We start from the raw sequence: 21176 nt of genomic DNA, 5'->3' as shown, positions 1-21176 counted from the left end.
GTCCTCTTGGCAGCCTTACTTCAGTATATTTTTGGACGATAGCTGTCATTTGTAACTCTGCAGGTTTGTGAATTACAGTGTCCCTGAGCTGCTTTCTTCAACTCCCTTTCTTGTGAGCTGGCCACAACACCGCAGGATTGCTTCAGGCCCTAATCTGGTTCCGGCATGGCACGTTGACACTTTCATTAATTCCTCTTCCTGGTGGGAAATGAGAGTTAAATTTGCCCGTCCACACACCTCCAGCTTGTCTCTCATTGGTTCTCCCTATTCCTGTTCATCTTCCGCAGAAATTGCAAACTGGGCCAAACAGGAGGTTAAAGGCACTGACTCTCCAAGTCGGGAGAGTGTTAGTAAAGCGTCTGGAATGTTGCACCCGAGTACCAGGGGACGAGAACTGAGACATATTTGAACATGTCTCCCGATCTCACGGTTGATCATACTCAGGGTTCCACATGCATGTTTTAGCTAAAGGAAGAATACCTTAAACCTGGAGAGTTGAGACCCGTGTGATGGGTACCATGCAATATGACTTCAAAGGGTCTTCATTTGCTCACCGAACCTCTCCAATCCTATCACTGCTTCGTTTATGCCCCTGTACACACGCTTGATTCTCTTTCGGAGACATAGAAATCCATAGGTTTTAAGATACTTACTAGTCAGGTACATTCTTAGGCGTTTAATACGGGGTGTTGAGTCCATTTCATTGAGCAAGGAGTAGGTCTTGTCTATTCCATATTTGGCTTAAGGAACTTTATCTGTGCTCATTTCAATCTCTGGTTTTATGCAGCACCCCAACTCACCTTTCCCCTTAAGGAAGCATAAGTTGGTTTTCTCAATTTGAGACCCTGTTCTGTTCTGTAATTCTGTTCCTGTGTAGCCAAGTTTACATTCCGTGTATTAGTGATATCTTATGATGTTTCTTTTTCTGTGTGACTTATTTCAGTTAGAATCATCATACCTGAATGCACTCATTATGCTGCTATGGGCCTGATGACATAGATTTCATTGCTGAGTGATATTGCATTATACGTAAGTACCACACCTTCTTTATCCATTTTTCACTTTCTGCAATATTGAACTTGTACCGTAAACGAGGTTCTTGTAAACAGAGCCGTCCCAAACTTTGGGGTGGCTGTGTCGTTTTGATTTTAATTTCCCTAAGCTATAGGACCATAAGTGGAAGTGCCCTAGGCTCTGTTGCTTTGTTTTTCAGATGTTTCAGGAAACACCATACACTTCTCCCAAGTGGCTGTTGGCAATTTACATCCCGCCCATCAGCATAACAAGGCTCCCAGTTCTCCATGGCCTGTCCTGCCTTTGTGGATTTTACACTTTTTTCAGATGGCCCTTTTGACGGGGGGAAGTGAGACTTCATTGTAGTGCAGATTTCCTTTGCAAGCTTGCTTGGTTGGCCAAAATGGGCGTATGCGTTTTTTCCTGAATATATTCAGGAAAAAACGCATACGCCCTTTTTGGCCAAGTGCATCGTTGTCGAGGTTCTGCCTCTCTTCCTATGTTTTCAATGCAATTCCATTCTACCTCCTGAAATCGGTTTCCTGCAATTCTGCCTTGCTTTCAAGTCCTCTTGTGAGCCTTACTTCAGTATATTTTTGAATGATAGCTGTCATTTATAACTCTGCAGGTTTGTGAGTTACAGTGCCCCTGAGCTCCTTTCTTCAACTCGCTTTCCTGTGAGCTGGCCGCAACACCGCAGGATTGCTTCAGGCCCTAAACTTGTTCGGCACGGCACGCTGAGCCTTTGGATAATTCCTCTTCCTGGTGGGAAATGAGAGTTAAATTTGCCTGTCCAGACACCTCCAGCTACTCTCTCATTGGTTCTCCCTATTCCTGTTCATCTTCCGCAGAAATTGCAAACTGGGCCAAACAGGAGATTAAAGGCACTGAATCTCCAGGTCGCAGAGTGTTAGTAAAGCGTCTGGAATGTTGCACCCGAGTACCACTGGACGAAAACTGAGACATAATTGAACACGTCTCCCGATCACATGGTTGATCATACTCTGGGTTCCACATGCATGTTTTAGCTGAAGGAAGAATACCTTAAACCTGGAGAGTTGAGACCCTTGGAATGGGTACCATAAAATATGACCTCAAAGGGTCTACATTTGCTCACCGAACCTCTCCAATCCTAGCACTGCTGCGTTTATGCCCATGTACACACGCTTGATTCTCTTTCGGAGACATAGCAATCTATAGGTTTTCAGATATTTACTAGTCATGTACATTTTTAGGCGTTTAATATGGCTTGTTGAGTCCATTTCGTTGAGCAAGGAGTAGCTCTTCTCTATTCCATATTTGGCTTATAGAACTTTATCTGTGCTCATTTCAATCTCTGGTTTTATGCAGCACCCCAACTCACCTTTCCCCTTAAGCAAGCATAAGATGGTTTTCTCAATTTGAGTCCCTGTTCTGTTTTGTAATTCAGTTCTTGTGTAGCCAAGTTTACATTCCGTGTATTAGTGATATCTTATGATGTTTCTTTTTCTGTGTGACTTATTTCAGTTAGAATCATCATACCTGAATCCACTCATTATGCTGCTACGGGCCTGATGACATAGATTTCATTGCTGAGTGATATTGCATTGTACGTAAGTACCACAACTTCTTTATCCATTTTTCACTTTCTGCGATATTGAACTTGTACCGTAAACGAGGTTCTTGTAAACAGAGCCGTCCCAAACTTTGGGGTGACTGTGTCTTTTTGATTTTAATTTCCCTAAGCTATAGGACCATAAGTGGAAGTGCCCTAGGCTCTGTTGCTTTGTTTTTTAGATGTTTCAGGAAACACCATACACTTCTCCCGAGTGGCTGTTTGCAATTTACATCCCGCCCATCAGCATAACCAGGCTCCCAATTCTCCATGGCCTGTCCTGCCTTTCTGGATTTTACAGTTTTTTCAGATGGCCCTTTTGACCGGGGGGAAGTGAGAATTCATTGTAGTGGAGATATCCTTTGCAAGCTTGCTTGGTTGCCCAAAAAGGGCATATGCGTTTTTTCCTGAATATATTCAGGAAAAAACGCATATGCCCTTTTTGGCCAAGTGCATCATTGTGGACGTTCTGCCTCTTTTCCTATGCTTTAAACGCAATTCCAGTCTACCTCCTGAAATCGGTTTCCTGCAATTCTGCCCCGCTTTCAAGTCCTCTTGGCAGCCTTACTTCAGTATATTTTTGGACGATAGCTGTCATTTATAACTCTGCAGGTTTGTGAATTACAGTGCCCCTGAGCTCCTTTCTTCAACTCGCATTCCTGTGAGCAGGCCGCAACACCGCAGGATTGCTTCAGGCCCTAATCTGGTTCCGGCACGGCACACTGAGCCTTTGGTTAATTCATCTTCCTGGTGGGAAATGAGAGTTAAATTTGCCCGTCCAGACACCTCCAGCTAGTCTCTCATTGGTTCTCCCTATTCCTGGTCATCTTCCGCAGAATGTGCAAACTGGGCCAAACAGGAGGTTAAAGGCACTGACTCTCCAAGTTGGGAGAGTGTTAGTAAAGCATCTGGAATGTTGCACCTGAGTACCAGGGGACGAAAACTGAGATATTTGTACACGTCTTCCGATCACATGGTTGATCATACTCTGGGATCCACATGCATGTTTTTGCTGAAGGAAGAATACCATAAACCTGGAGAGTTGAGACCCGTGGAATGGGTACCATGCAATATGACTTCAGAGGGTTGTCATTTGCTCACTGAACCTCTCCAGTCCTATCACTGCTGCGTTTATGCCCCTGTACACATGCTTGATTCTCTTTTGGAGTCATAGCAATCCATAGGTTTTAAGATACTTACTAGTCAGGTACATTCTCAGGCGTTTAATATGGGGTGTTGAGTCCATTTCGTTGAGCAAGAAGTAGCTCTTGTCTATTCCATATTTGGCTTATAGAACTTTATCTGTGCTCATTTCAATCTCTGGTTTTATGCAGCACCCCAACTCACCTTTCCCCTTAAGCAAGCATAAGTTGGTTTTCTAAATTTGAGACCCTGTTCTGTTCTGTAATTCTGTTCCTGTGTAGCCAAGTTTACATTCCGTGTGTTAGTGATATCTTATGATGTTTCTTTTTCTGTGTGACTTACTTCAGTTAGAATCATCGTACCTGAATCCACTCACTATGCTGCTACCTGCCTGATGACATAGATTTCATTGCTGAGTGATATTGCATTGTACGTAAGTACCACAACTTCTTTATCCATTTTTCGCTTTCTGCAATATTTAACTTGTACCATAAACGAGGTTCTTGTAAAGAGAGCCGTCCCAACTTTTGGGGTGGCTCTGTCTTTTTGATTTTAATTTCCCTAAGCTATAGGACCATAAGTGGAAGTGCCCTAGGCTCTGTTGCTTTGTTTTTAGATGTTTCAGGAAACACCGTACACTTCTCCCGAGTGGCTGTTGGCAATTTACATCCCGCCCATCAGCATAACATGGCTCCAAGTTCTTCATGGCCTGTCCTGCCTTTCTGGATTTTACACTTTATTCAGATGGCCCTTTTGACCGGGGGAAGTGAGACTTCATTGTAGTGCAGATTTCCTTTGCAAGCTTGCTTGGTTGGCCAAAACCTTCGTATCCGTCTTTTCCTGAATATATTCAGGAAAAAACGCATACGCCCTTTTTGGCCAAGTGCATCATTGTCGACCTTCTGCCTCTTTTCCTATGCTTTAAATGCAATTCCAGTCTACCTCCTGAAATCGGTTTCCTGCAATTCTGCCTTGCTTTCAATGCCTCTTCATAGCCTTACCTCAATATAGTTTTTGAAAATAGTTGGCGTTTATAACTCTGCAGGTTTTTGAATTACAGTGGCCCTTAGCTCCATTTTTCAGCTCTTATTTTTGTGATCTTGCCTCATAACCACAGGATTCCTTCAGGCCCTATTCTTTTTCTGGGGCACCTTGCTGTGCCTTTGGTCAATTCTTCTTAGTGATGTGAAATTAGAGTGACATGTGCCCATTGTAACCGCTATTGCTAGTTTCTCACTGGTTCCCCCTATTCCCATTCATCCTCCGCACTAACTGCAGACTGTGCGATACCAGAACTTAAAGGCATTGACTCTCCATGTGGGGATGTTGTTAGTAAAGTGGCTGGAATGTCGATCCGGAGCCCCAGGAGAGGAAAAATGAGTTGCGTTTTAGAAACCATTCCCGATCATATGGTATACCAGTCGCTGGGTTTCCCAAGCATGGTTTAGCTGTAGGAAGATTCCCTTCAACCTGGAGTGTTGGGACCCTTGGAATGAGTAGCATGAAGTATTGCATTAAACTTTTGGCAGTTGCTCACCAAAGCTCACCAATCCTCTCAGCCCCAAGTGTCCAGCCTTATGTCTTATCCAGCTGTGGGTTTATATGTGGTCAATCCAGGTTGCATCACAGCCCCTGAGCGAATTTTGTAAGAATTTTTCTCTCTTTCATTGTTTCTGCGTTTTGTTTTTAAAATATATTTCTATAATGGGGTTTAGCTCATTTTCACTGCTGTGTTTGTGCCGCTCTGCACACACTTGATTCCCTTATGGAGATATATCAATACATGGGTTTTAAGATTCTTATTACTCAGATATATTTCTCTGTGGTGTATAGGGTGTGTTGAGGCCAGTTCATTGAGCAAGGTGTAGATCTTGTCTAATACCTATTTGGTTTATTGAACGGTATCTGTGCTAATTTCAAACTCTGGTTTTATGCATCACCCCACCTCTCCTTTCCCCTTAAGCTTACATAAGTGTGTTTTCTAAATGTGAGACACTGTTCTGTTCTGTAATTCATTTCTTGTGCAGCCATATTTACCCTCCCTCTATAAGTGATATCTTATGATATGTTTCTTTTTCTGTTTGACTTATTTCAAGTAGTATTATCGGACCTAAATCCACTCTTTATCCTTCTACTAGCCTTATTACATTGATTTCATGGTGAAGAGATATTCCATTGTACATAAGTACCACATCTTCTTTATCCATTGTTCTCTTTCCTGGGATATTTAAGGTGTACTGAAGTTGAGGTTCTTGTAAACAGAGTAGCCCTAAACTGTGGTGTGCTTGTGTCTTGTTGATTTTTAGACTTCCCTAGATATACTCCCATGATTGGAAGTGTCCTATGCTCTGTAGCTCTGTTTTTTAGATGATTTAGGAACCACCATACACTTCTCCAGAGTGGCTCTCGGCAGTTCACACACTGCCCATCAGCGTATAAAGGCTCCCTGTTCTCCATGGCCTGTCCTGCATTTCTGGTTTTTACAATTTTTTAGGATGGCCCTTTTGACCGGTGGGAAATGAGACTTCTTTGTTGTGCACATTTGCATTGCTTGCTTGCTTCGTTGCCCATAAAGTGCGTCTGCGTTGTTTCCTGGATATAATCAGGAAAAAACGCATACGCCCTTTTGGGCCAACTGCATCATTGTCGAAATTCTGCCGCTTTTCATGTGCGTTAAAGACGAGTCCAATCTATCTCTTGAAATCTGTTTCTTGCAATTCTGTCTTGCATTCAGATCCTCTTCTTTGCCTTACCTCAACATATTTTTGGATGTTAGTTTTCATTTATAACTCTGCAGGTTTGTGAATTGCAGTGACCCTGAGCTCCATGTTTTAAGTTGCTCTTTTGTGAGCTGGCCTCAAACCCGCAGGATTGCTTCAGGCCCTATTTTGGCTCCGGCGAGGCAGGCTGAGCCTTTTTTTAATTCTTATTCTTAATGGGAAATTAGAGTGATATGTGTCCGTCCAAACCCCTACAACTCTTCTCTCATTGGTTCCCCCTCTTCCCGTTCATCCTCCTCACAATTTGCAAAATGTGTGAAACAGAAGTTTAAATGTGCTGATTCTCCAAGTGGGGAGATTCTAAGTAACGTGGCTGGAATGGTGAACAGGAGCACCAGGAGAGGATAAATGAGGTGCATTTTAGACACATCTCCCGATCACATGGTGTACAGTCCTCTGGGTTTTCCATGCATGTTTTAGCTGTAGGAAGATCCCTTGAACCTGCAGATTTGGGACCCATTGAATGGGTACCAGGTAGTATTACTTTAAAGGGTGTGCATTTCCTCACCCAACCTCACATTTCTCTTAGCGCAAACAGTTTCCAGCCTTATGTCTCATCCTGCTGTGGGTCTAGATGTGTTCAATCCATGTTGCATCACCGTCCCTGAGGAAAAGTTGTAAGAGGCTTTCTCTGTCTCTCTGTCGTTTATTTTTTTCAATTTATTACTATATTGGTTACAGCTGATTTTCAAAGCTCTGTTTCTTGCTGCTGTATATCCACTTGATTCACGTACAGAGAGACATCAATAAATTCTTTTTCAGATTCTTACCAGTCGTATATATTCTTTTCCAGTGACTTGAGTGTGCTGAGTGCAGTTCTTTTAGTTACCGTGTAGGCCTTGTTGATTATCAGTTTGGTATTTGGAATGGTATCTTTGCTAATTTCAACCTCCTGGATGATGCCTCACCCCTCCCCACCTTTCCCGTTTAGCAGCCTTATGCGTGTTTTCTACATATTTGACTATGTTTTTGTTTTGTAATTTATTTCATGTGTAGCCATTTTGGATTCCACCTTTAAGTGATATCTTATGATATGTGTCTTTTTCTTTTTGAATTCTGTCACTTAGAATGATCATACGTAACTCCTCCGGAGTTGTTACAACTGGCCATATTTCATTGATTTCCAGGCTGAATAATATTCCACTCTACCTAAGTACCACATCTCTATCCATTTTTTCCCTCCAGAGACATTTAAGTTATATGCTAGTCGAGGATCTTTTAAACAGAGAGGGGGTAAACATTGGGGTGCCTGTGTCCTCTCGATTTTTGTTTTTCCCAAGATATACGCCCATGAGTGCAAGTGCCCTATGCTCTGTAGCTCATTTTTCAGATGCTTTAGTAAACACAATACACTTCTCCAGAATGGCCGTTGGCAATATACATTTCCACTATAAGTCTCACAGGGCTCCCTCTTCTCCTTGCCCTGTCCTGCATTTCTGTTGTTTACGCTTTATGAGGATGGCTCTTCTGACTGATGCGAAGTGATATCTTTTGTAGTATTGACTTCCAGTGCCCACCTGTTTGGTTGGCTAAAAAAGTGTATGCCCTTTTCTTGAATATATACAGAAAAAAACGCATACACCCTTTTTGGCCAACTGCAATGTTGGCAATGTTCAGCTCCTTTTCTTGTGCTTAATGGCGAGTCCTTTCTACCTCCTCAAATCCCTTTCCTGCCATTCTCCCTTGCTTACAAGTCCTTTTCTCTGACTTTCCTCAAGACATTTTTCAGTGATGGATATTTTCAACTCTGCAGTTTCGTGAATTTTACTGCCCCTGAGTTTCATTGTTCAACTTGTGTTTATGGGAACTGGCCACAAAGCAGCGGGATTTCCTCAAGCCCTATACTGTTTCCATGGGCAACCCTAGCCTTTGGTCAATTCGTCTTCCTGATTGGAAATTAGAGTGACACGTGCCTGTCTGAACACCTAGGACTTGTCTCTCATTGTTCCTCATCCTTCCGCTTCATCCTCTGGACAAATTCCAAACTGTACGCAACAGGATGTTGACAGTGCTGACATCTCCAAGTGGGGAGACTGTTAGTAAAGACGCTGGAGGGGTGAACCCGAGCACCAGGAGATGAGGAGATGAGATGCCTTTTCCAAACTCTTCCCGATCAGCCGATATACCATCCTCTGGGTGTGACAGACATGTTTTAGCAGTAGGAAGAGTCCCATTCATGTAAGGAGAACACCAGGGCTTTTTCAAAATCAGTGTCTCCCCGAAACCCAAACTGGGGAATTTTTTAAGCTACGGCTACACATATGTTCATTAAGGGCCTTGGGAAGTAGGCAGAGTCCAAACTTTAGATGATTGAAGTCTTCAGGGTCAGAAGCACTCACCACCAGCTTCCCTTAGGTTACACTTTAACTGTCATTGATAGATGATGTCAATAAAAATATCTATTCTTTTTCAGATTATTTCCCCTTATAGGTTATTGCAAAATGTTGAGTGTAGTTCCCTGTGCTATACAGTAGTTCCTTGTTGATGATCTATTTTATACATAGCAGTGTGTATGTGTTAATTCCAAACTGTTAATTTATCCCTCCTCCCACCTTTCCCCTTTGGTAATAATAAATTATAAGATTTTATACTTCTCAGAAATGGGGGAGCTGAAAGAGAGGTATCATTTTCAATGGAAAAGCATTTAAAACAAGATTGAAGCTTTAACCAAGATTATTAGATGTACATCCTTGAAAAGAAATCACTTCGTTTCTCTAATATTGACCTGACAAATAAGAAAAACCTTTTCACTGAACTTGCTTATAATAAAGTGATGGAAATATCAAATGGAAGTGTTAGAAATATCTTATTTTACCCGAGCCTTATACACTGTTCTATGTTAACTACAGTTTGGCTCACACATCTGTTCATTGAAGTTACAATAGTCTGAATTTCTGTTACTGATCCTCCAGAGTGGACCCCAACAAGTGTCCCCCTGCCCAGTGTCATTGGGGCCAACAGATCGAGACTGAGTTTGGTTCTCAAGCAAAGGAAACTTTATATTTTGATCAGAGAATGGAGAGGTGAGAGCATGCACTACCCCGTGGGCTGTGGGCTGGGCTGCTGTGTAGAGATCCTGTCAGAGTCAGTGGGAGGGAGGGGGCGGAGCTCTCGAGGGCCGGGTTGGCTGTAGCTCAGGCTCTATATCGCGGAGTCTGCACTGGGCCCCAGGAGCTGAGGTGTCGACCCAGCCATTCTGCACTAGGAAATCTGGTCTGAAGTGCCGGGTGTGGAACCTCTGCATGCGGGACCCTAGGAGCACGTGAAATTAGACAAAGCACAAAGGATAAAAAAGGTTAGACTTGACTTTATTGCCCAGATTCTATTTTTATCTCCCAGGGATTTTTAATGGGCTTTGCTGGGGACAAACCCCTCCTCTGCCTTTTGTCCCGTTCCTCATTCTAGGAGTGCTGAGGGTGCAGACCCTTCTTCTGTAACTGCTGAGTGCTGAGTTGGGAGCCCTCATACCCGGGGGCGAGTGTCAGAGCTTCTCCCCAGCAGCCTCCAGGTGACGTTGATTGTCCCCAGGCCCCCTGCCTCCCTGCTCGTCCACCTGAGCACCAGCATTGGAAGTGTTATAGATTCTAATGACCTTTAAGGATCCAGGAAAGAGATGTGCAGAGACGCTGTGGGGGCCGGTTTCACCCTGCCCCACATTTGTTTGGCCACCTTAGGCTGACCGTTTCTGCCAGCCTACATGCTCTGACCAGCAGTCTGCGCTTTCTTCAATTAGGCCCCTGAATTAACGTACAAACAGCACCAGGTGTCAGAGCCCTGCCCGCTCAACTCCCAGACAGTCCAGGGTCAGTGGTGATCAAGGACCATGATGGCCACTGAGTCAACAGCCTTTTGAAGTAAACAGGAGTCCAGCCGGTCTTATTGGCCACCATCATCACGGTGTCTGTAGGCTTTTCTATGGTGACAGTGTGATATACGGTTCCCCCGCCAAGATTATTAGCTCCCCTCTGGGTGCAGTGAGTCCTGCAAGCAGTAGTCTACTCTTTTGGGACACACTCTTGTTGTTTTATGAGAGAAACTCCAGGTCAAGTGATGTTCACACGAGTCGTCATGGTGCCCTGTTGCCCCCGGTTATCTCTCTGGATGTTGGAGTTGGAGGGCCTCCTCACACGAGGTCGGTGTGCCCACGGAGCGAACCCTGCAACTTCAGGGCATGGTTGGTGGTTAGGATCACCACATCGGGTCCTTTTCCCTTAGGAGGGAGGTGGCCTTTCGGGCTGCTGATTTCCAGGTTTTTAGATACCGCCAGTATCTTGGCCAGATGTGGCAGTGGGCCAAGCCCCTTGGTGACCGTAGTTTATCCTACCTGGATGGCATTCTTGCATTGTTCCATTTCAAGTGGTCCCAGTTTTTGCACTAATCTCCAATGGCGATTCACCTTTCACCGGGAATGTAAAGGTCAAAGGGTTTAGCTAAATTAGGGAGTTCCAGGGCAAGGGTCTGAATTGACTGCTCTTTCCATTCTTGAAAGGCCACTTCTGGATTCTATTCAAAAGGATCATCATCTTTTCCTTTCAGTGTTTCATATAGAGGCCCAGCTAGTAGACTGTAGTTAGGGATCCAGAAGCAGCAAACCCTGGCCTCCCCAGGAACCCCTAAGCTGTCTTCTAGTTTTAGAAAGGGGTAAGGCTGAAAATGGTTTCTTCCCTTTCCTGGGATGGGCTTCTCCGATCTTCTGTGAGAATGAAGCCCAGGCAGGTCACCGCAGTCTGTGATATTTGAGCTTTTTCTTGGACAACTTCTATCCTTTATTGGCTTGGTAGTTCAGAGGCCTCCTTAGTAGGGCTGGCGATCAGAATGTCGTATGCATATTGAAGGAGGGTTTCCTTTTCCAGAGGTAGAACTTTTAGGTCTTTAGCTAAGCTTTCCCCAAAGATGGTGTGGGAATTTTTGCACCCTTGGGGCCAGACGGCCCGGAAGTATTGTTTTAGTTGTATGTTGAGTCCTGCCACTCACAAGCCAAAATTTCTTGTGACTCTGGGACTAATGGAATACAAAAGAAGGCATCATTGAAGACTAATACAGAATACCATGTCCTGGTGGTTGGTAGAATGACCAGCAGGGTGTAGGAATTAGGAGCAACTGGAGGTATATCCTCGGTGGCTTCACTGACTGTCCTGACATCCTTTACCAGGTCCCCAGCAGCCCATGGGGCTCTCGTGGTCAGACCAATCCCAGAATATGGAGCTCACCTGGGCAGGTACCCCACCCCCACCCCAGCCCACAGGGCTCTCGTGGTCAGGCCCCTCCCAGGATACAGAGCTACCCTTGCAGGTACTGAGGCAGGGCTGGGCACACAGGAACCGTGCACATAGCCCTCATTGCAGAGCACCCCCAGCTCACCTGTCGCTCAGAGCTGACACAGAGCACCTCAGAGCAGGACTTGAACTAACAAACAGCAGCTGCGACAGGTCTGTGACCCTGGGCATCACTCTGTGCGGCCTCCCTCCACCTGGTCTTCCAGAGACTTCCACTGCACCCGGGGCACCAGGCCTCTGTCTCCAACCACCACCCACCCCTCCTCTCCCTGACTCCTGGGTTCCTCTCATTAGGAGAGGGTTTTCTTGAAGTTGCCTCCCACTCATGGGCCAGATAAAATGATTAGAAAACAAGCCAAAGCTGCAGCCCCTTGTCTATCCTGACTCTCAGGAGCCCACACCTGTTCCTTGGACCTGGCCGGTTCAGCAAGTTCCATTTTCTGCAACTGTGAGCCCCTGAGGGGTGATGATTGGCTGAGCTGGGCAGCCTTACCGTGCCGGCCAACCCTCCCCAGGTGTGCCTGGGTTGAGATCAATATAAATACCACTCCAGGCAGCAAGAGCCCCTGCAGCCATGCCTGACACCATTTTCTCTGCCCTGTCAGCAGTCTCGGGGCTGGGCTGGTGGGAGGGAGTGAGAGGTCATGGCTTTGTGGGTGGCCCAGTGTGAGTGGGGCTCTGCTGGACTTTCTGCAGCAGTTGCTAGGCTGCCACCTGCTAAAGAAGAGGATGTGTCACCCATACCTGCTGCTGCAATTTCTCCCTGGGCAGAGGTGAGGAAGGAAAAAGACAGTGGGGGAAGGGACAGGACGAGTATCTCAGGCAGGGAAATGGAAATCTTCCAGAAGAGCACCCAGGGCCAGGACTATCCTGGCTGGCCTGCAGGCACCAAGTCGGCCGGCATGCTGTCACTCGTGTGGCTCTATGGCCCTTCCTCTAGGCTTTCAAGTCCTTGTATATATTCAGGTGTTTTACCTGGGACGGGTGGGAATAGTTCAGCAGCAACTGGCCTGGGGCTCAGCTCACGTTTACTCACAGATGCCTCGGCACGGTGCCCCAGCTTTGCAATGAGGACGCTTGTTGCGTGGGGGCTGCTGGCTGAATGGGAGACGATTCCCCACCACTGACCAACTTCAGAATTGTTTACAACTGGAGCAAGTGCCCTGATACGGTTTTCCTCTGTGTAACTGGTGGGTTCTGTGTTTTTTTTCTCTTTTTCGTTTTTGGTTCAAGGTAGATTTTATTCCTCTTTTTTGTATTTACAGATATAAGTATGGAAATAATTTATTCATATAAATACATGTATGTGAAGGGAATAATTGTTTTTTCTGTTTTATTTTTAAATTTTATTTCTTTTTAATTTTGAATTTTATTTTATATTTTTATACAGCAGGCTCTTATTGGTTATCTATTTTATACATATAAATGTATACATGCCAATCCCAGTCTCTCAACTCCTCCCACCACCACCCACCCAACAGCTTTCCCCCCTTGTTGTCCATACGTTTGTTGTCTACATCTGTTGCTCTATTTATGCCTTGCAAAATGGTTAATATGTAAAGCTTTTCTAGGTTCCACATATATGCATGAATATACAAGATTTGTTTTTCCCTTTCTGACTTACTTCACTCTGTATGACAGTCTCTAGATCCATCGACGTCTCTACAAATGACCCAATTTCATTCCTTTTCATGGCTTAGTAATATTCCATTTTATATATGTACCACAGCTTTATGCATTCGTCTGTCTGTGGGCATTTAGGTTGCTTCCATTACCTCGATATTGTAAATAGTGATGAAATGAACATTGCGGTGAATGTCTCTTTTTGATTTATGGTTTTGTCTGGGTATATGTCCAGTACTGAGATTGCTGTATCATATGGTAATTCTATTGTTAGTTTCTTAAGAAATTCCATATTGTTCTCCATAGTGACTGTATCAATTTACATTCCCAACAATAGTGGAAGATGGTTCCTTTTCTCCACACCCATTCCAGCATTTTTTGCTTGTAGATTTTCTATGATGCCTATTCTACCAGGTGTGAGGTGATACCTCATTGTTGAATCCATTTCGTTGAGAAAGGGGTAGGTCTTTTCTATTCCATATTTGGCTTAAGGAACTTTATCTGTGCTCATTTCAATCTCTGGTTTTATGCAGCACCCCAACTCACCTTTCCCCTTAAGTAAGCATAAGTTGGTTTTCTCAATTTGAGACCCTGTTCTGTTTTGTAATTCAGTTCCTGTGTAGCCAAGTTTACATTCCGTGTATTAGTGATATCTTATGATGTTTCTTTATCTGTGTGACTTATTTCAGTTAGAATCATCATACCTGAATCTACTCATTATGCTGCTATGGGCCTGATGACATAGATTTCATTGCTGAGTGATATTGCATTGTACGTAAGTACCACACCTTCTTTATCCATTTTTCACTTTCTGCGATATTGAACTTGTACCGTGAATGAGGTTCTTGTAAACAGAGCTGTCCCAAACTTTGGGGTGGCTGTGTCTTCTTGATTTTAATTTCCCTAAGCTATAGGACCATAAGTGGAAGTGCCCTAGGCTCTGTTGCTTTGTTTTTTAGATGTTTCAGGAAACACCATACACTTCTCCAGAGTGGCTGTTGGCAATTTACATCACACCCATCAGCATAACAAGGCTCCCAGTTCTCCATGGCCTGTCCTGCCTTTCTGGATTTTACACTTTTTTCAGATGGCCCTTTTGACCGGGGGGAAGTGAGACTTCATTGTAGTGCAGATTTCCTTTGCAAGCTTGCTTGGTTGGCCAAAAAGGGCGTATGCGTTTTTTCCTGAATATATTCAGGAAAAAACGCATACGCCGTTTTTGGCCAAGTGCATCATTGTGGACGTTCTGCCTCTTTTCCTATGCTTTAAATGCAATTCCAGTCTACCTCCTGAAATCGGTTTCCTGCAATTCTGCCCCGCTTTCAAGTCCTCTTGGCAGCCTTACTGCAGTATATTTTTGGTCGATAGCTGTCATTTATAACTCTGCAGGTTTGTGAATTACAGTGCCCCTGAGCTCCTTTCTTCAACTGGCTTTCTTGTGAGCTGCCCGCAACACCGCAGGATTGCTTCAGGCCCTAATCTGGTTCCGGCATGGCATGCTGAGCCTTTGGTTAATTCCTCTTCCTGGTGGGAAATGAGAGTTAAATTTGCCCGGCCAGACACCTCCAGCAGGTCTCTCATTGGTTCTCCCTATTCCTGTTCATCTTCCGCAGAAATTGCAAACTGGGCCATACAGGAGGTTAAAGGCACTGACTCTCCAAGTCGGGAGAGTGTTAGTAAAGCATCTGGAATGTTGCACCCGAGTACCAGTGGACGAAAACTGAGACATATTGGAACACGTCTCCCGATCACACGGTTGATCATAATCTGGTTTCCACATGGATGTTTTAGCTGAAGGAAGAATACCTTAAACCAGGAGAGTTGAGACCCGTGGAATGGGTACCATGCAATATGACTTCAAAGGGTCTGCATTTGCTCACCGAACCTCACCAATCCTATGAGCCCTAAGTGTCCAGCCTTATGTGTCACCCAGCTGTGGGTGTAGATGTGGTAAATCCAGGTTGCATCACAAGCCTTGATGAATTACTTAAGTATTCCTCTCTATTTCACTGTCATTGTGTTTTGTATAAGAAATTTATTTTTATTATGGGATTTAGCTGATTTTCACTGCTGCGTTTATGCCGCTGTACACACTCTTGATTCTCTTACAGAGATATATAAATCGATAGGTTTTATGATTCTTACTAGTCAGGTATATTCCTAGGTGTTGAATATGGGGTGTTGAGTCCATTTCGTTGAGCAAGGAGTAGCTCTTGTCTATTCCATATTTGGCTTATGGAATGGTATCTGTGCTCATTTCAATCTCTGGTTTTATGCAGCACCCCAACTCACCTTTCCCCTTAAGCAAGCATATGTTGGTTTTCTAAATTTGAGACCCTGTTCTGTTTTATAATTCAGTTCCTGTGTAGCCAAGTTTACATTCCGAGTATTAGTGATATCTTATGATGGTTCTTTTTCTGTGTGACTTATTTCAGTTAGAATCATCATAGCTGAATCCACTCATTGTGCTGCTACGGGCCTGATGACATAGATTTCATTGCTGAGTGATATTGCATTATACGTAAGTACCACAACTTCTTTATCCATTTTTCGCTTTCTGCGATATTGAACTTGTACGGTAAACGAGGTTCTTGTAAACAGAGCCATCCCAAACTTTGGGGTGGCTGTGTCTTTTTGATTTTAATTTCCCTAAACTATAGGACCATAAGTGGAAGTGCCCTAGGCTCTGTTGATTTGTTTTTTAGATGTTTCAAGAAACACCATACACTTCTCCAGAGTGGCTGTTGGCAATTTACATCCCGCCCATCAGCATAACAAGGCTCCCAGTTCTCCATGGCCTGTCCTGCCTTTCTGGATTTTACACTTTTTTCAGATGGCCCTTTTGACCGGGGGGAAGTGAGACTTCATTGTAGTGCAGATTTCCTTTGCAAGCTTGCTTGGTTGGCCAGAAAGGGCGTATGCGTTTTTTCCTGAATATATTCAGGAAAAAACGCATACGCTCTTTTTGGCCAAGTGCATCATTGTGGACGTTCTGCCTCTTTTCCTATGCTTTAAAAGCAATTCCAGTCTACCTCCTGAAATCGGTTTCCTGCACTTCTGCCCCGCTTTCAAATCCTCTTGGCAGCCTTACTTCAGTATATTTTGGAATGATAGCTGTCATTTATAACTCTGCAGGTTTGTGAATTACAGAGCCCCTGAGCTCCTTTCTTCAACTCGCTTTCTTGTGAGCTGGCCGAAAGACCGCAAGTATGCTTCAGGCCCTAATCTGGTTCCGGCTCGGCACGCTGAGCCTTTGGTTAATTCCTCTTCCTGGTGGGAAATGAGAGTTAAATTTGCCCGTCCAGACACCTCCAGCTAGTCTCTCATTGGTTCTGCCTACTCCTGTTCATCTTCCACAGAACTTGCAACCTGGGCGAAACAGGAGGTTAAAGGCACTGACTCTCCAAGTCGGGAGAGTGTTAGTAAAGCGTGTGGAATCTTGCACCCGAGTACCAGGGGATGAGAACTGAGATATTTGAACACGTCTCCCAATCACACGGTTGATCATACTCTGGGCTCCACATTCATGTTTTAGCTGAAGGAAGAATACCTTAAACCTGGAGAGTTGAGAGCCGCGGAATGGTTACCATGCAATATGATTTCAAAGGGTCTTCATTTGCTCACCGAACCTCTCCAATCCTGTCACTGCTGCGTTTATGCCCCTGTACACACGCTTGATTGTCTTTCGGAGACATAGAAATCTCTAGGTTTTAAGATACTTACTAATCAGGTACATTCTCAGGCGTTTAATATGGGGTGATGAGTCCATTTCGTTGAGCAAAGAGTAGCTCTTGTCTATTACATATTTGGCTTAGGGAACTTCATCTGTGCTCATTTCAATCTCTGGTTTTATGCAGCACTGCAACTCACCTTTCCACTTAAGCAAGCATAAGTTGGTTTTCTAAATTTGAGACCCTGTTCTGTTCTGTAAATCAGTTCCTGTGTAGCCAAGTTTACATTCCGTGTGTTAGTGATATCTTATGATGTTTCTTTTTCTGTGAGACTTATTTCAGTTAGAATCATCATACCTGAATCCACTCATTATGCTGCTACGGGCCTGATGACATAGAATTCATTGCTGAGTGATACTGCATCGTACGTAAGTACCACAACTTCTTTATCCATTTTTCACTTTCTGCGATATTGAACTTGTACCGTAAATGAGGTTCTTGTAAAAAGAGCCGTCGCAAACTTTGGGGTGGCTGTGTCTTTTTTATTTTAATTTCCCTAAGCTATAGGACCATAAGTGGAAGTGCCCTAGGCTCTGTTGCTTTGTTTTTTAGGTGTTTCAGGAAACACCATACACTTCTCCCGTGTGGCTGTTGGCAATTTACGTCCCGCCCATCAGCATAACAAGGCTCCCAGTTCTCCATGGCCTGTCCTGCCTTTCTGGATTTTACACTTTTTTCAGATGGCCCTTTTGACCGGGGGAAATGAGACTTCATTGTAGTGCAGATTTCCTTTGCAAGCTTGCTTGGTTGGCCAAAAAGTGCGTATGCGTTTTTTCCTGAATATATTCAGGAAAAAATGCATATGCCCTTTTGGCCAAGTGCATCATTGTCGACGTTCTGCCTCTTTTCCTATGCTTTAAAAGCAATTCCAGTCTACCTCCTGAAATTGGTTTCCTGAAATTCTGCCCCACTTTCAAGTCCTCTTGGCAGCCTTACTTCAGTATATTTTTGGACGATAGCTGTCATTTATAACTCTGCAGGTTTGTGAATTACAGTGCCCCGAGCTCCTTTCTTCAACTGGCTTTCTTGTGAGCCTGCCGTAACACCGCAGGATTTCTTCAGGCCCTAATCTGATTCCGGCACAGCACGCTGAGCCTTTGGTTAATTTCTCTTCCTGGTTGGAAATGAGACTTAAATTTGCCCGTCCAGACACCTCTAGCTAGTCTCTCATTGGTTCTCCCTATTCCTGTTCATCTTCCGCAGAAATTGCAAACTGGGCCAAACAGGAGGTTAAAGGAACTGACGCTCCAAGTTGGGAGAGTGTTAGTAAGCGTCTGGAATGTTGCACCCGAGTACCAGGGAACGAAAACTGAGACATATTTGAACACGTCTCTCGATCACACGGTTGATCATACTCTGGGATCCACATGCATGTTTTAGCTGAAGGAAGAATACCTTAAACCTGGAGAGTTGAGACCTGTGGAATGGGTACCATGCAATATGACTTCAAAGGGTCTTCATTTGCTCACCGAACCTCTCCAATCCTGTCACTGCTGTGTTTATGCCCCTGTACACACGCTTGATTCTCTTTCAGAGTCATAGCAATCCATAGGTTTTAAGATACTTACTAGTCAGGTACATTCTTAGGCGTTTAATATCGGGTGTTGAGTCCATTTCATTGAGGAAGGAGTAGCTCTTGTCTATTCCATATTTGGCTTAAGGAACTTTATCTGTGCTCATTTCAATCTCTGGTTTTATGCAGCACCCCAGCTCACCTTTCGCCTTAAGCAAGCATAAGTTGCTTTTCTAAATTTGAGACCCTCTTCTGTTTTGTAATTCAGTTCCTGTGTAGCCAAGTGTACATTCCGTGTATTAGTGATATCTTATGATGTTTCTTTTTCTGTGTGACTTATTTCAGTTAGAATCATCATACCTGAATCCACTCATTATGCTGCTACGGGCCTGATGACATAGATTTCATTGCTAAGTGATATTGCATTGTACGTAAGTACCACAACATCTTTATCCATTTTTCACTTTCTGCGATATTGAACTTGTACCGTAAACGAGGTTCTTGTAAACAGAGCCGTCCCAAACTTTGGGGTGGATGTGTCTTTTTGATTTTAATTTCCCTAAGCTATAGGACCATAAGTGGAAGTGCCCTAGGCTCTGTTGCTTTGTTTTTTACGTGTTTCAGGAAACACCATACACTTCTCCCGAGTGGCTGTTGGCAATTTACATCCCGCCCATGAGCATAACCAGGCTCCCAGTTCTCCATGGCCTGTCCTGCCTTTGTGGATTTTAAACTTTTTTCAGATGGCCCTTTTGACCGGGGGCAAGTGAGACTTCATTGTAGTGCAGATTTCCTTTGCAAGCTTGCTTGGTTGGCCAAAAAGGGCGTTATGCGTTTTTTCCTGAATATATTCAGGATAAAACGCATACGCCCTTTTCGGCAAGTGCATCATTATTGACGTTCTGCCTCTTTTCCTATGCTTTAAATGCAATTCCATTCTACCTCCTGAAATCGGTTTCCTGCAATTCTGCCCTGCTTTCAAGTCCTCTTGGCAGCCTTACTACAGTATATTTTTGGACGATAGCTGTCATTTATAACTCTGCAGGTTTGTGAATTACAGTGCCCCTGAGCTCCTTTCTTCAACTCGCTTTCCTGTGAGCTGGCCCCAACACCAAAGGTTTACTTCAGGTCCTAATCTGGTTCCGGCACGGCACGCTGAGCATTTGGTTAATTCCTCTTCCTGGTGGGAAATGAGAGTTAATGTTGCCCGTCCAGACACCTCCAGCTAGTCTCTCATTGGTTCTCCCTATTCCTGTTCATCTTCCGCAGTAATTGCAAACTGGGCTAAACAGCAGGTTAAAGGCACTGACTCTCCAAGTCGGGAGAGTGTTAGTAAAGCGTCTGGAATGTTGCACCCGAGTACCAGGGGACGAAAACTGAGACATATTTGAACACGTCTCCCGATCACATGGTTGATCATACTCTGGGTTCCACATGCATGTTTTAGCTGAAGGTAGAATACCTTAAATCTGGAGAGTTGAGACCCGTGCAATGGGTACCATGCAATATGACTTCAAAGGGTGTTCATTTGCTCACCGAACCTCTCCAATCCTGTCACTGCTGCGTTTATGCCCCTGTACACACGCTTGATTCTCTTTCGGAGACATAGCAATCCATAGGTTTTAAGATACTAACTAGTCAGGTACATTGTTAGGCGTTTGATATGGGGTGTTGAGTCCATTTCGTTGAGCAAAGTGTAGCTCTTGTCTATTCCATATTTGGCTTAAGGAACTTTATCTGTGCTCATTTCAATCTGTGGTTTTATGCAGCACACCAACTCACCTTTCCCCTTAAGCAAGCATAAGTTGGTTTTGTAAATTTGAGACCCTGTTCTGTTTTGGAATTCATTTGCTGTGTAGCCAAGTTTACATTCCGTGTATTAGTGATATCTTATGATGTGTCTTTTTCTGTGTGACTTATTTCAGTTAGAATCATCATACCTGAATCCACTCATTATGCTGCTATGGGCCTGATGACATAGATTTCATTGCTGAGTGATACTGAATTGTAAGTAAGTACCAAAACTTCTTTATCCATTTTTCACTTTCTGCGATATTGAACTTGTACCGTAAACGAGGTTCTTGTAAACAGAGCTGTCCCAAACTGTTGGGTGGCTGTGTCTTTTTGATTTTAATTTCCCTAAGCTATAGGACCATAAGTGGAAGTGCCCTAGGCTCTGTTGCTTTGTTTTTTAGATATTTCAGGAAACACCATACACTTCTCCCGAGTGGCTGTTGGCAATTTACATCCCGCCCATCAGCATAACAAGGCTCCCAGTTCTCCATGGCCTGTCCTGCCTTTCTGGATTTTGCACTTTTTTCAGGTGGCCCTTTTGACCGGGGGGAAGTGAGACTTCATTGTAGTGCAGATTTACTTTGCAAGCTTGCTTGGTTGGCCAAAAAGGGCGTATGCGTTTTTTCCTGATATATTCAGGAAAAAACGCATACGCCTTTTTTGGCCAAGTGCATCATTGTCAACGTTCTGCCTCTTTTCCTATGCTTT

The 21176-nt window shown here is 44.1% G+C and overlaps 2 long non-coding RNA genes across 4 annotated transcripts in view; one reads left to right on the top strand and one right to left on the bottom strand.

Moving 5' to 3' along the window:
• Window positions 1–422: 422 nt before the first annotated feature.
• Window positions 423–21176, bottom strand: part of LOC125965019 (uncharacterized) — a 183344-nt gene continuing 162590 nt past the window's right edge. The window contains exon 3 of the long non-coding RNA XR_007478453.1: window positions 423–487. This is a non-coding gene — a long non-coding RNA (uncharacterized LOC125965019). The remainder of the gene's footprint in view (window positions 488–21176) is intronic.
• The window catches only part of LOC125965018 (uncharacterized), a 171873-nt gene continuing 170678 nt past the window's right edge, over window positions 19982–21176 (top strand). For all 3 annotated transcript variants that reach the window (XR_007478451.1, XR_007478450.1, XR_007478449.1), the window contains exon 1: window positions 19982–20127. This is a non-coding gene — a long non-coding RNA (uncharacterized LOC125965018). The remainder of the gene's footprint in view (window positions 20128–21176) is intronic.

The sequence above is a fragment of the Orcinus orca genome, chromosome 7 (assembly GCF_937001465.1).
Source record: "Orcinus orca chromosome 7, mOrcOrc1.1, whole genome shotgun sequence".
NCBI lineage: Eukaryota > Metazoa > Chordata > Mammalia > Artiodactyla > Delphinidae > Orcinus > Orcinus orca.
Note: the sequence above shows the minus strand (reverse complement) of the source record. Positions and strands in the feature narration are given on the sequence as shown.